This window comes from Cataglyphis hispanica, chromosome 22 (assembly GCF_021464435.1).
Source record: "Cataglyphis hispanica isolate Lineage 1 chromosome 22, ULB_Chis1_1.0, whole genome shotgun sequence".
NCBI classification, from domain to species: domain Eukaryota; kingdom Metazoa; phylum Arthropoda; class Insecta; order Hymenoptera; family Formicidae; genus Cataglyphis; species Cataglyphis hispanica.
In genome coordinates, this window is record NC_065975.1 from 451,490 (window position 1) to 466,244 (window position 14,755).

A 14,755-nucleotide genomic window follows, 5' to 3' on the forward strand; every position below is an offset into this window, starting at 1 on the left:
CATATCGCCGATGTGACGTTAAAGACAACTCGTATTTTTCGTGTGCGGTGCAGAAAAATTGCGCGCTCATATAGCTTTCCTCGCGACGCGAACTATTTGCATAGTTTACGAACGTCATGTGCAGTTTGCCGTCACTCGAGTAAGTATTCTCAAACGATGCGGCACGAGGTGTTCTCCTCGCGTTGTTGTTTCCTCTGCTTCTCATCGCGCGACCGTGCAATTCAATTTTCGCGAGCGTGTATCGCGGATCGACGATATTGCCCAACGACTGAAATCCACCCCCGAAGGGTCAGCATTCAGCATTCGTCTGAGAGAAGGGTGGATTTGACCAATCGGACGCGTGGGCAGGCCACCCCTCGACACTGACCAATCGAGATTCTCTACGACACGGTCCGTTCGCACGTACGAGAAGACACGCTCTAATAAATTGACAATGCATAGTTATTCTGTATTTTTTAGCACGATCAAGAGAAGATATTTATTGGGAAAAAAGAGAGGAACAAATTTACAACATATAAACATTTAATGTTTATAAAGATTTAGCTAAAACATGTAATAGAGCTCTGAATTTAATATCCAATATTTGATAATCATTTATTTTGAGATAATGGGAACAACTATTTATTTAATTTATTTTTTTTTTTAAGCGGGAAAGATTTAAGTAAGATCCTGTTAAAACTGATCGTTTCAATTTAATACTAATAAAAATATATATTCTCAATTATATATATATATATATATATATATATATATATATATATATATATATGTGTATAATTGCATCAAATACTTTTTTTCTATATATTATGTTCACACTTGGATAATATTGCGATATTATACAGTAATTAAATCTTATCGTGCTATGCTGAGTGACGGCAACTTTAAATTAATTCTCATCTGCTAATAATTAAATTTGAATAACGCAATTACTGCGGTGAAAATCAATGTAATTGCAATAAGAAAATAGCATTAAATTAAAATAAAAGCAATCTTTAAATTTTTTTTACTATTTTAATTATTATAAGATGCTAGAAAACAGCAAGCTAAAAGTTTCTTAAGTAATCTATGTTCGAACCTGATATATAGTACTACTCTTATAAAATAAATAAAACCAGTATCTCTCACACATCATAGCACATTAAATATCCTTTAAAAATTTAATATCCCCAAAACAAAAGGGTAAAATTAATTTCTATTTCAACTAAAAAAATGCGCATACCTAATCAGCCGCAATACCTACACGATTAATCCAAATCCTCTGAAATTTCCGTCTCAATATTATCATTAGAGGCGCGAGTGCCGTGTGGCTTTTGCAAAATTCAAACCCGCCGGTAGATAGGTAGGTAGGTAGGTAGGTAGGTAGGTAGGTAGGTAGGTACACCAGGCCGGCGAGATAATAATGATGAAGTTCGGTGTCCGTGTAGCCGAGTGGCTGGCGAGACCGGGAGGGTTGAAGCCAGGGCGGAAGGAGAAAGGCAACTCCGTTCGGAGAAGGAGGTTGCGGAGGGGACAGGGAGGAGAGCGCGGTGGGTTATACATTTGAGTACATAAATGTATGTAACTCCGAGTTTGTGTTGGAGTGGGCGTCGGCCATCTTGTCCGGTGGGTATTGACCGAGGCGACCGCCAGGCGAGAGAGACATGCCATGGCGGGCACAAGCCACCCTCTCTGTAGCTACTACCTCCGGCATTAATTGCTCTTATTAGTTCAATCCACGCCACGTCATCAATGTTGTCGTCGTGGGCCCGGAAAAAAATATCGCTTTTACCTGGATTCTTGTTTATTTACTCGCGTGCTTTTAATATTGGTTCGCGCGCGCGAAGGGTGGTGGGGATGTAAACATATACACGTTATTTACGATGGAAAATTCATACGAGCGACGAAAGACTTTTGCTTTCGTGTAGAAGAAAAACGCGATCGTAAGTTTGTCGTCATCTCTCTCGTACTCGTAAACCAAATAAAGAACTTATTATTAAAATACTAAAAGAGCTATTAAATTATATAATTGTGTCTTGATTTAAGTGCCTTGTAAAATTATTAAAGCGGAATATATTGGAAATTTTATTACTGTTGCTCTTTCTCTTTCTCTATGGAATATTTAATAGCGTTACTCAAACTATCAATATTGAATTTTCAATAACCAATTCGTTGTCCGATCAGCGACTTGAAAAGGCAAATGTTATTTGCTTTACAAAACATACTAGTAAAATCCTCACAGATCAATGGCATAGAAATATACGCGATTCATTATATCCCATTGTGATATTCGTGCTTATTGATTATCGTGAGCGATAATTCATTGCATTTGCATTTAAATTTAGATTCCACACTGCGATACCAAAAGTAGAGTTGTCCATCTTACACGGAGCGACGAGATGAAAACGCCGAGGATATTAGATTCAAGATCTTTATAAGGTGCAATTATTATACGAAATTAGCCGCGGTTAAACTCGACGGTAACGAAACGCCTGACAAGCCTCCGCAGCCGCGTCCTTAAATAAAAGTTTGAACCGTCGGAACTTTATCGATATAACGCTCAACCATCCGCTCAATGTAATTCATCCCACTGTTACGTTGTACTTATTAGGATGTTTAATGAGTTCCGAAATTATCCGTCCAGACTCTCAATTATTACTGTAATAAAATAGAATTGAATAAAAAAATTCGTAAAAAGTATATTAATGCTCAATTTTTTATATTCGATATTTTTTAATTAAATAAAATTGAATAAAATTTGTATTAATATATTAATACTTAATTATTACCAGATCAATTTTGTACCAATCGAAACAATCTACCTTTCGATAATTATCGATTTAATATATATTCCGTTAAAATCTTGATGCCTATCAGTCTCACGTTTTGAAAGTGTTAAAATTCACGGATTATACTCGCTTTCCACTGTGATCTATTCGTAGCTTTTTTTTTCGCGCCACCGAATCGAGCGATATCTCATCGACAACCAGATGCCTGTACTATTCCTTAGAGAAAAATGAACATTTTGACAAGGCGAATAAAACGAAGCGTTTAAAGAGAGACCTGATGTATCGAACAAGATGTTTAGTAAAAATTCACAAGAGATATTTTGCTTTCTGCTTAAATTTGAATTTAAGTTCTATTTGCATCCATGCTATTCGCGGCATCCTGATTGTATCTCCACTTGCGAGTCCTTTTCCTTGGGTAAAAGATCTGAGCATCGTGAAACTTCTCACGTCCAACTGACTTACGTCTTTTAGATGTCCTGCTTCTTCTCTCTAGGTTTATTTTCGAGCACGATTCCAGACGGCAATTTATTCACGGCGGGCAATGAAAATCGAGAAATCGCAAAGTTCCGCGATCAATTATCAATTCTATGCGATGCAGTGTGAAATATCAAAGTGACTTTACGCACAGATCGACTTATTATAAAAATTTTTATATATTCAGTAGAGATCGCGAAAACAAGTAAAGATTTTTTATTATTTTTTATGTCGCTCTCTCGACAATTAAAAAATTTTTCATCGCCTAAAAATAAAAGCACCATGTAAATTCGAGGGATAAATGTATGTACAATTTTTACATAGTGCAAAGACCGGAACAGAGGGAAGAAAGGAAAGCTTTTGAGAGTTTCATTTAACCCTCGGTAATGAACGTCGCGACGCTTGTCGTCGTAAGCGCGGTCGTCGAATTTCAACCCGTTCGAAGAAACGGCGCGAATGCGCGACCGAAGTGAAACAACGGACGCCTTTCTCTATGTGGCTTACGAAAATTCCGAAGGTACATATAGCACACACCGTCCGTTCGTTTCGCCGGCGAAGAAGAGAGACCGTGTATACGCAGGAGCTCTAATTCACGCGCGGCATTTCACGCGGCGTGTATTTTAAGGCTGGTCCCGGCTCTAAAATTCCACCCTTGCCCGAACACTCTGCTCGTCCAACCTTCTCTCTCTCTCTCTCTCTCTCTCTCTTTCCCTTTTGCCCCCTTTTGACCTCTGTTTCTCTCTTCCTCTCTCTCTCTCTCTCTCTCTCTCTCCTCGTCACCATTGCGAGATCTCCGTTTTCCTCAAACACTCGCTCCTCTTTGTCTCGCTCTTGCTTACTTGCGGTATCACGTTCGTCCCTCTCTATCTCTCTCGCTTGTTCATCCCTGTGTGTCTCTCCCTTTCTCCCGCTCGTACCTCCCTTTTCCTCCCTCGTACGCGGGAATAACGCGAGCTAGGTAGTACGTACGTACGTACTCGGTACTCGTGGTGGTAGGTATAGCGACTGTGGATATAAAGGTTGTTGAGCGCCGAGGCAGGATGGGCGACCCAGGAGGGAGGTGAGGTGACGGGATGGAGGAGCGAGACAAATCGAGAGTCAGAGCGAGCATGGAAGGCGCGACGAAGAGACAGCGTGTAGCGGCGAATGCGAACGGAGGGAGAGAGAATAACAAGGAGAGAAAGAGAGAGAGAGAGAGAGAGAGAGAGAGAGAGTACCGGGGTTCTTGGACTCTGTGTAGTGGTGCAAGGGTTCGTTCGACCCTTAAGGGGTTGTGGCTAGCATCGGTCCCCGCTGCCCCGGCCCTCAGCCACCACCGCGTCCCCTTTACCTACCGCTACCTCCACCTCCTTCTTCTTCTCCTCCTCCTTCCACATCTCCTGTACCACCAGTATCCTCTGCCCCCTCCCCCCCTTCCCCCTTTCCGCCGCCTCGCCTGCCGTTGCTCGTCGACCACCCAGTTAGCCACCCTCGTAGCCACCCTACGGCGAGCAAAACTACCCTACCGCCGGCGGCCATTTTACTCTCCCCTCGCCCTGGACTCGCCAAATTGTAATCCGAGTCCCTGGAATTCCGGGCAGAGCAGCCGTGGTCCGGCCTCAAAGGAGGCTTCCTTCGCCCTCTCGACATACCCCAGGATAATGATTAACGGAGTACTCCTCTTTCTCGCTTACGCGACTCCGTTCTACACTTCGTAGAACAAACAGAGACGTAGCCAAATAATGGCAGCGAGCCGCGTGAAAATCCTTCATTTAACTACGACGCCGAGACGAGTACGTCGGGACGAGTTTGCGCGAGCAATGTTTTTGTAGACACATCAAAGGTCGCTCTCTTTGATACGGGAAAATTATGCGGCGCGAATTGTTATGTAAATGTAAAACTCGCGTGCTTTTCTCTCTCTCTCTCTCCGTACGAATATTAGCAGAATGGAAAGTTTGCGTTAATGGAATGGAAATCTTTTCAACGCGCGCGAATCGCTTCGCACGAGTTGCGATCGTTATTACGACTATTATTGCCATGAAATTCTAATCATTCTTACCTACGATAAATAATCCGTTTACATGTTCATCTTTCACGTTTTTTTTTTTTTCTCATTATTTTTATACCTTCAAGATACGCTTATGATTGAGACGTTAATATTTCAAGGATCAATTATTTTTCTGGTAAAAAGCAATATTGCGAATGTGTTTATGTGTCTGGCCAGATCGAGCGATCTTCCCTTAATTAACACTTACACCGCAGCATCCCGACTCGAACGAGCCGAGAAATGCGCGAGAACAATAATTTCATATCTCCACGTTCCGTCTTATCTGATTGGGTGAACGGTATCGGCGGGAAATTCACGATTATCTGTTTATAGGACGGTTAATGGGGATCGTGCCGAGTCGGGCCTCGCTCGACGTCGGCCAATAATATTGCATATATTTACCTGTGACGGCGCACCTGCAGCTCGCTGCACGAAATTAATGTCCGAGGAAGCAGAAGGTAGGATGAAACAACACAGGAGCGCAGGACGGGACCGGAACGATTTCTGGATGTGTGTGTGTGTGTGTGAGATGTTCTCTCTCGTACGTTTATTTATCTCGCAATTCTCCAGAGTCTAAGATTTGCGCGTTCAAAGTTTACATATACGTCGTCCATGATTCATCGCATCGTTATATTATAATCAATGCAAAAAATTATTGCCGAGTAAATTAATCGATTAAATTTAATCGATCGTTTACTTAATTTTAATTAATTAATTGTTTCGAGTAACTTTCGATGCTTCGACCGACGGAGGTCCTCCTCTTGATGAATGATCCGGATATTCAACGGTCGAATCTGCAACATAGAAAAGCAGAAGGAAACTTGAGCAGTCTAAAATTTGCTTATTTACGGATATCGGTATTTTACGCGTTAAAAGTATTCTGAGCGCGAAGGAAAAACGAGAGACGATCTCCCCCAAGTCGCAGACTTATAAACGGCGTGTCGCCTTCGAGCACTATTTATCTAAGTCCCGGGATAGATTTTATCGCTCTGGATATAATTTGTTGTGCAGCAACATTAGCGGTCGGCGCAACATTTGTCATTCCGTGCGCGCGCCTCTGTGTTGACAGCGCTCGCCTCGTTCCCGGGGTGAAGTTCACCGAAGAAACCGGAATGAAAACTGGATCATCCGGTAGTCTGGAACACCCTATGCCGAAGTGACCACAATCGCCCGTGTAGACAAATTCGCGGCAGCGGTGATCAACTTGGCTCTGGACTCCAGCTCGATATCATATAATAATTATTACATTTTTTTTCTATCTATGTTGCAAAATAAAAGTGTATTACACAAAAGTTTTATTCTCTCCTCTCCCTATTAGAATAGCTTTCTGACTGAATTATTAGACGTATCAATTCTATCTAAAGCGAGAAAAGCGTAGGACAAATAATTGTCAAGAGACGACATTTAATAAATTTTACAAATAAAATTAATCTTGTTGATTGTACACATCTCGTTTCAAATCCTTTATGATTAAATCTACATTTTAAAAATAAAAAAAAAAAACAAAAACACAACAAATGTTATATATTCTTAGATAACGTAATTCTTTTATTTCTCTCGTTTTAATAAATATCTATATCCAAAATGTGATGATTATTAATTGAATAAATGTTAGAAAATCTCTACGAGAAATAAACATATTATTCTCGATTGCATTAACAAGAAGGTCGAGAGATGTTTCTCCGATAAAAATATCGCGCGCCACTCGAAATGTTTTACATCGTTCCAACTATCGACCCCGCCGACTTATGGGATTCCAGCTGATCGTTCATTTGAAGAACGCTCGTCGGCAACAGTCGGAGCGCGATCGCTCCGTCCAATTTTCCGGATTTCTCGTGCACGAACTTCCGCTCTGAAAACGAATGCGAGGGAGGAGGCGCGACGAGGGCGGGAAGGTGGAGGAACATGCTCGCTCACAAAGGGAGAAAGGGACCCCGCTTCTCCGTCGACGGCTTGCTCTCGAATACACGCGTGCACATATCAATATCGGCCATGCATGACAAGACGCCTGGCTGGACACGCGACGATAAAAACGAAGAGGAACCTCTCTCGCATTCCAATCGCGCCATTTTCGGAACGAGTCTTCGACAACGTCTCGTGCGACACTGTCAATTATATCTTGTATACATAAATAAAAGGAGATGTAATGTGTTAAAAAAATATAAATTAATAATTTTTATATTTAAAAAATATGTGATATAAATTAATCATTTCTACACTAATTATTCAAATATAATAATGGGTAATACGTCGTTGCTTTTGTGCATATTAATGTTATCATTTCGAATAATTTAACTGCATTTTCAACGCTATAATATAATCCTGAAGACTTGGATATACAAATAAGTCGCCGATATATGTGTATATGTATATACCGATTTTTCCAGCATATCAATACAAGGAGGGAGGAACACCGGGGTTGCGATTTTCATCTCGATTCGGTCTCTCATACTCGCCCGGCACATCGGTAAGAAGGAAAAACGAGCTACCTCTCTGGATACTGCTCCTCGTAAAGGAGGGTAGTAATCGAAGCGCAGAAAAATGCAGACTTGTATGTGTTACGAAGACTCGTGCACGTTTCTTTCTCCAAGGAGTCGGGATCGATGCATTGGCGCGACGGCATGATAGGAAATCCTTTTATCAGTATGATGATGTAGAGAGATCTATTTTTCTCCTCTCTTTATAATTTTATTTCATCACAAATTTTCTACGTCTATGATTGAACAGCGAATGGAACACAAAAAAAGATTTTATGTAGGTTTAGTAATAATCAGATTATGCTAAAATTGTGTAATCAAGCATATTGTGATTTTTATCTGCGTTCCATCGATGTTGTTGATATATATATCTCTCTCTTTCAAATTTCCTACAAATTAGCCTTGATTTAAAGCTATCGATTAGTATATCGAACAGGGTCGGCGCGAACAATCTTGGAGCGCGAAAATTTGCGTGGCGCGTTGCGGCGCGCTGATCTTTCTCGGCCACGCAATTTTAAGAGAGTGGAAGAGGGGTAAGGGGGGGGGGAGGGGAAAAAGCACTCGCGTCGCGAAATTCGAAAACGTGCGCGAAAATCCGATGAATTTCCAGAACAGTGCGTCGTATCGATTCGAGTTTCCGTGGGCGTTGCTATGAGATGGACCCTTGTACAGCTCCGAAAGCAAGGGAAAGAGAGAGAGAGAGAGAGACAGGTAAAGAGAGGAGAGGGAAGACTTGAGTGTCGCCAAGCTATCCTCCACCTCTTCACCTTCGCGACGACCCACCACCACCACCACCCCTTGGGACCACTCTCGGTATCCCTCCGCGGAGAGGCCATCTCGTCCTCTTACGCCCGTTATTACTTCTACAAATGTACAAGGTATCGCATTTCGCGATCGAACTCTCGAGGCCGAAGAGAACACAAATTCGATGGAATCGCCAGGCTAATACTGGATCTCAAAGAAGCATTGCCGTCGTTCGTCTTTGAGACCGGCGAGGATCAGGGCTCCCCCTTGGTCCTTAGCCGTCTTCTTCGGACTCTTATCTCCCTTCCTCCTCCTGAGTTCCGGATCAGTCCGCTTTGTCTCCTCTCCTCCTCCCCCCCCCCTCGCTCCCTTCACGTCGCATGTCTCGTATAATAGAAATAATACGAAAAATCGCGGAGGTGCATGCGAGGATCAGGCGTACGACAGCAATTTCGTCGTCTTCGCAACCTTCAAACTTGTTCCTGAGGGAGTCTCGAGTGTAAGCGTCAAATTTGGAGGCGATCCAGGAAAATAATGATCCGCGACTGTCGCGAGATTGAGAGCCCTATCGATCGCGGCCGACGAACGCGATCGAAACACCGGTGCACGCGGAAAACGCGAAACTTTGTTAACGCGGATCTTGTATCGGAAGCGTCTTTATTAATGATCACCCGGGGCATCAAGCGTTATTCGTAAGATTAACGACGCGAGTTCCTCGGGCACGTCGTTGTAAAGTGCATAACTTAATTAATGATGAAATTAAAATTTGCTCAGTTCGACGAAGTAATATTTGTTGAAGAAATTTATGCAGATTTATTATGTTTTTATACGCGTGAGAGTAAGAGAGGAAAGAGTTATATTTGTTTTTTGAGTTTGTATTTACATTAAGAAACACCAAGATATTTTTTTCAATCTTCAAAAATGTAGATAAACAAAAGAATCTTAATTTTAATCTATGATTTAATATAGATTATTATTTTAACAAAATTTTAATTTAAAATTTAATTGCAATAGAAAAAGATTTAAATATTTAAATATATAAATGATGAAAAAAATCGAATTTTTAATTAAAATTGTTATTATGAAAAAGACCTTAGAAGAGCCTTATATAAAATTATATTTAATAGCGATATATACTATTAAATGATAATTTAAATGATAAATTCGTATTAAAACACGTAAACTAATAACTATGAAAAAATAGATTTACAAGATATATATTTATAAGATATAACACTTGTTGCGGACATGAGGAGGTCCAGCATCCGGTCAGGTGAGATCAGAGATCATGGGTTAATCTGTAAACATCTCGCCCATCCAGTTCTGGACCAAACTGGTGTTTCATTCAGAGAAATGGCCATGACCCTGCAGCAGCCCGCATCACAGAGCTATTAAGTTGACTATCTAATTTAATTCATATGAGACTATTGCTCATAATAATATATAAATATGTAATATTATTATTTATTTAAATATTAGAACATAAAATATAAATTAGATTTATTTAAATATTAAAATATAAAATATTAAATGCAAATAATAGATCTAGGCAAATTGTTCAATTTTCTCAATAAAAAAAAAAATGATTATTATTCGCGAGAGAAATAGAAAATAATTTTATATATTACATAAATTTACAATTATCAACGTATCAATATTATAAATAGACAAAACAAACATATTGTTGTATTGAGTATACAATTTTTTCTACAGATTTCAATTTTCTACTAAATATAAAATATCCATATACAAATAGAATTAATTATTTTTAATTCTCTCACTGATGAAACGGTCTGCTAATTCTGTCTTCGAGCAGGACGAAAAAGATTAACGAGACGCGGGAACTTTGTCGGAAAAAGAAGGGTGCGTACTGTATGCGTAGACTCTTACATGCGTCTCTTTGAAAGGACTCCGGCACGGTTCTTCGTCTCCTCCTTTCCGCCTCTTACGGTTTCCATGACGCGCGTACATCATGCTAGCCCAGACTCACTTAATTGGGTCCGCCATTTTCGGTGGCTCGACCCTTCGAAAAGCCTCGCCGCTACTTCCCTCCGACCACCACCCCCTTCCTCCCCCTGGCCTTCCCTAGGTAAGGGAGAGTTCAGAAGGGTTGCCCACCTACCCCGACCCTACGAGGCCTTCCAACACGAGCCGAGTGGCTTTTGTTTTCGCCCCCAGAGGAGCCGCCATTTTGAATTTATGATAGCGAGAGAGTCTACGGTGCTCGGACACCGAAAAACTTTGGTCGTTAGTGAAAGTTAAGGGCGGCTCTTGCCCGTCGGTGGCGGAGCATGCGGAGTCATTTTCCCTAATAAGCGATAGATGCGCTGTTCACGGACGGTCGCTTGACGAATGGTCGTTTGATAGGATACACGCGTGCAGATATGTATTTATTATTTTTATAGCGTAAAAATGTTCGGTATAGTCGCACAAATAAAGATGTAATTTATAAAGGATAAACGAATAAATAAAATTAATCTTTTCTAAAAATCAACACAAAAGAAACAAAATTAGAGATATGTATAAAATAAACGCAGAACATACGTGTGTGTGATATGATAAAAAATTGATCAATTCTGCAAGTCTAATAAAACAATTATTTAAAAAAAAAATTTTTATATAAACAAGAATATTTTAAAATAAAGTATATTGAAAAATAGTTGTGTCCGTAAAATTTCATATCATTTAAACCTAGAATATTTAAATTAAACTTTAAACAATTAATAGTTAACCAATATCGTTTTATGGCTTTCTTATTATAAGAAATTTGTTAGAAATCACATACATGTGCAGATCCGTAAATGTCATGAAATATTCGTTTACGATCAATCTGATTTTCCGCCGAAGATCGAGAGGAGGAGCTAACGTTTCCGCGTAGGAGAGAGCTTTTTCGACAGGCCGATAATCCGATATTCCGGTCGGCAGATAGTTTAGTTCAAATTCAATGTCCGGAGAAGAGAGAGAGAGAGAGAGAGAGAGAGAGAGAAGACAGAAAGAGAGAGACAAAGTGAACAGGACGAAGAACGGTACACGGAAACAGTTCGGCGGAGATGTCGACTTAAAACAATTGAGGGTGCCATAGCGGCACGCAATATCCTGACTCCTCTAATTCGATTAGGGAACTAGCTATGCAGCCTAGGGAACCTGGAATTCCCTTTAACCAACCCGGAGACTTCCTAGGTACAGATCCAGCCGACTGACTCCGCGAGGGACGCGGACGAATTGCGAGGTGGATACAACCTTACAGATACAGCAGAGGGTAGAGGCAGTCGCCGAATTATCGGACTCGATGGAAGAACCGGCACAATTTGCCAAATTAATCCGGCGTGCCTCCGGCAGGCAGTCGGCTAACCAAAGCCGCGATATTGAACTCTTCGACGTTCGCCAAGTTCGCCAAGTTTCATAAACATAATTTCAACACAGCACGAGAGACCTTTGTCATAGTCGAAAGACAAAATAGATGTACTTTCTCTGATCTTATGAAACATAATTGCCTTTCTTTATATAATTCAGCAGTCTGAGAAATGTGTATCATAAATCAATAAATACAATTAACAAAAATCTTAAATATATAAATTAGTGAATTAATTAACCGAGAAGTTTCATTCAAATAGAAATAAAAATAAAGATATATTCAACAATACATAAAAATATTGTAGATGCATGTTTTAAAATTAAATGTTATTTTAATGATAAGCTTTTTAGCCAACGGTCGATTTTTCCTTTGCAAAAATGATAAGAAAGATCATCTTTTATTTATACGCATCATATATCTTCGTAAGTCTCAAAAATTCTGTTAAACTTCATCTAAAATTAATTAAAAAATGTAGTTTTCTGATCTATTTAATTTCTCAAAGATTAATTTGTAAGAAGCTTATCTTTTTCTATGGCTTATAGACTTTTAAATTATTGATGTCTCGTTATATTTGCTGAAAAAAATCAATTTATATTGATTGATCAAAGAATCTGTCATTAAGAAAAAATCAATGATTTTAAGATATTTTACATAAAGTTGAAAAAATTTTAGTCAAAAAAATAATTACATATTATTTGAAGAAGTATTATAACATAGCTTGTTTTTCAAAAAAAAAAAAAAAAAAGAAAAAATCTTTTTATAAGTAAAAAAAAAAATAAACAGAAACGAACATTAATATTCTACTTAGATTAAATTATTCTAGATGCATATTTGACTTATATTTTATTAGCGCGATTTTTTTAAAATATTGTTTTTCTTGTTATTACGACAGGAAATTTCTTATATTACGAAACGCGTATTTAAAAAGATTTAATTGTGGCGATTTCTTATTAATGCTTCTCTTATTTTAGAAAAAAACTATAAAAATATAAAATAGCAATGTCGATATTTTCGATAAAAAGATATTTAAAGTTTTATTAGATTTAAAGAATTTACGTTATTATTATGCTCCTCTATATTCTCTCTTATAATTCCAAGTTGCTCCCTTAGCACCCTTGGATCACACGTCCCTTTTCGAGAAGAGCGGGGACCCAAAGTTTGGACAACCCTAAGAGAATCTCCCCTCAAATAGAAACTAGATTTAGGGACTAGATTGGTCTATGTTACCGACTACCCTCGACAAAGTCCTCGGATATGTCTAGCTTGACCAGAAACCATCGGCAGATGTCGGTACTGCCATTTTACCAACTCATGTAACATAACATTTCACTCGTTACAAGGCCGTTTTACACTTGATAAAAGTTCAGAAAATTGCTGAGGAAAAACTGCATATATAAATGCATAATAAATATACAATTGAATCCGAAAAAAATTGTCCGACATTATTCAACACGAATAAAGCGTGTACGACAGCCAGTTTCTATCACATACGCGGCTAATTACCCGTCGTCTAATCCAATTAATGACCCGTATGAGGTAATTCAGAAACGCGGATTGGTGAGCCGATTATAAATGCTCGATGCTTTCAGCGCGTAGCCATCGATCGAATCGAATTGATGGAAATAAGTACGCGCCCGAATTCGTTTGCTTGACAGGGCTTGGTTGGGTGTGAGTTGGTTGGTTACTTGAAGGGGTCGATTTAATTCTTTCACGCCGTTCCATCACAGCGGGGATTTGCACGGCTCGAGTATGCCGCCCGACGTTCTCTGTACAATGCGCGAATATTTCGCCTCGAAGCTTGCTCCGAGGAAGCTCTCGACGGATTCTTCAAAACCGCGCTGGAACGCGACATGCGTGGCACATACCCGCGGAGCAGCGATTGTTCGCCGGTAGACGAATGTTACTTCCGGCGTATATCTCTCACGCCCGGCCTGGCTGGCTCTCCCTCTCGCGCGGAAAGGAGAACGCGAAGGCTGAGCCGTGAATGGCCTGACGTATCGCCGGCGCGTCTGTGTCTGACACCTCGGATTTTTCCATTAAATTTTCCCGACGCGGGAATCTATCACCGGTTACACCTCCCGGAAAGATTCGCTCCTCGCACAGCCGCCAAGCGATTCCTATTACGATCGCCCCGAGATTCCGTGAAGCGTACGCGTATCGAGCCGCACGTACGATGACAATCAGCTGATATCTTTCTGAACCAATAAATGAAACGGTTGGTCCATTTTTAAATTATGCGGAAATTTCCTTACAGCATAAAGGACAAAATAAATATTCGGGAGGAAAAGTTATAATTTAATATATATAACGGAAAGAATTTATCGGATTGTGCAGAAAATATTTTAATAAAATATATGACGTTACAATAATAAACGTAATATGCATGTTAATTTATAGCTTATACAAAAACATTTTTATCCAAAAATATTGTTATCAAAATAATATAGCTTTTATGATTCATATCAATTCGTTTTACAATGATCAGATCAACGAATAAACAACAAGAAACAAACAAGCGTAACAGATCGACTTTGGATTTCTTCGTGTATCTAAGTTCTTAGTCCTTTGTACTGTGAGTCGCGTATAAGTCTTGGACCAATAGAGTAGCGTCGGCTTTGCGTAAATATGGATTTCGCACGTCCGCTCAAATAAGGAACCGCTTAAATACAGATGGAGACTCCAGCTAGTATATTTGTCTTGATAATAAAATTGATTAACTCATCGGAAAAAGAAATATCTGCTACATTATTCCAAACCTCTCTAGCTCCTCTATTAATATATTCTTAAAAGTTAATTAAATCAAATTAATCGCGCAAAAAGATTTAATCTTGATAAAGTTTAATTTTAATGACGTGTTTATATCGAATTTTTACTGAGATAATAGATTTTTTATTTTCAATCCTAACATGTCAAA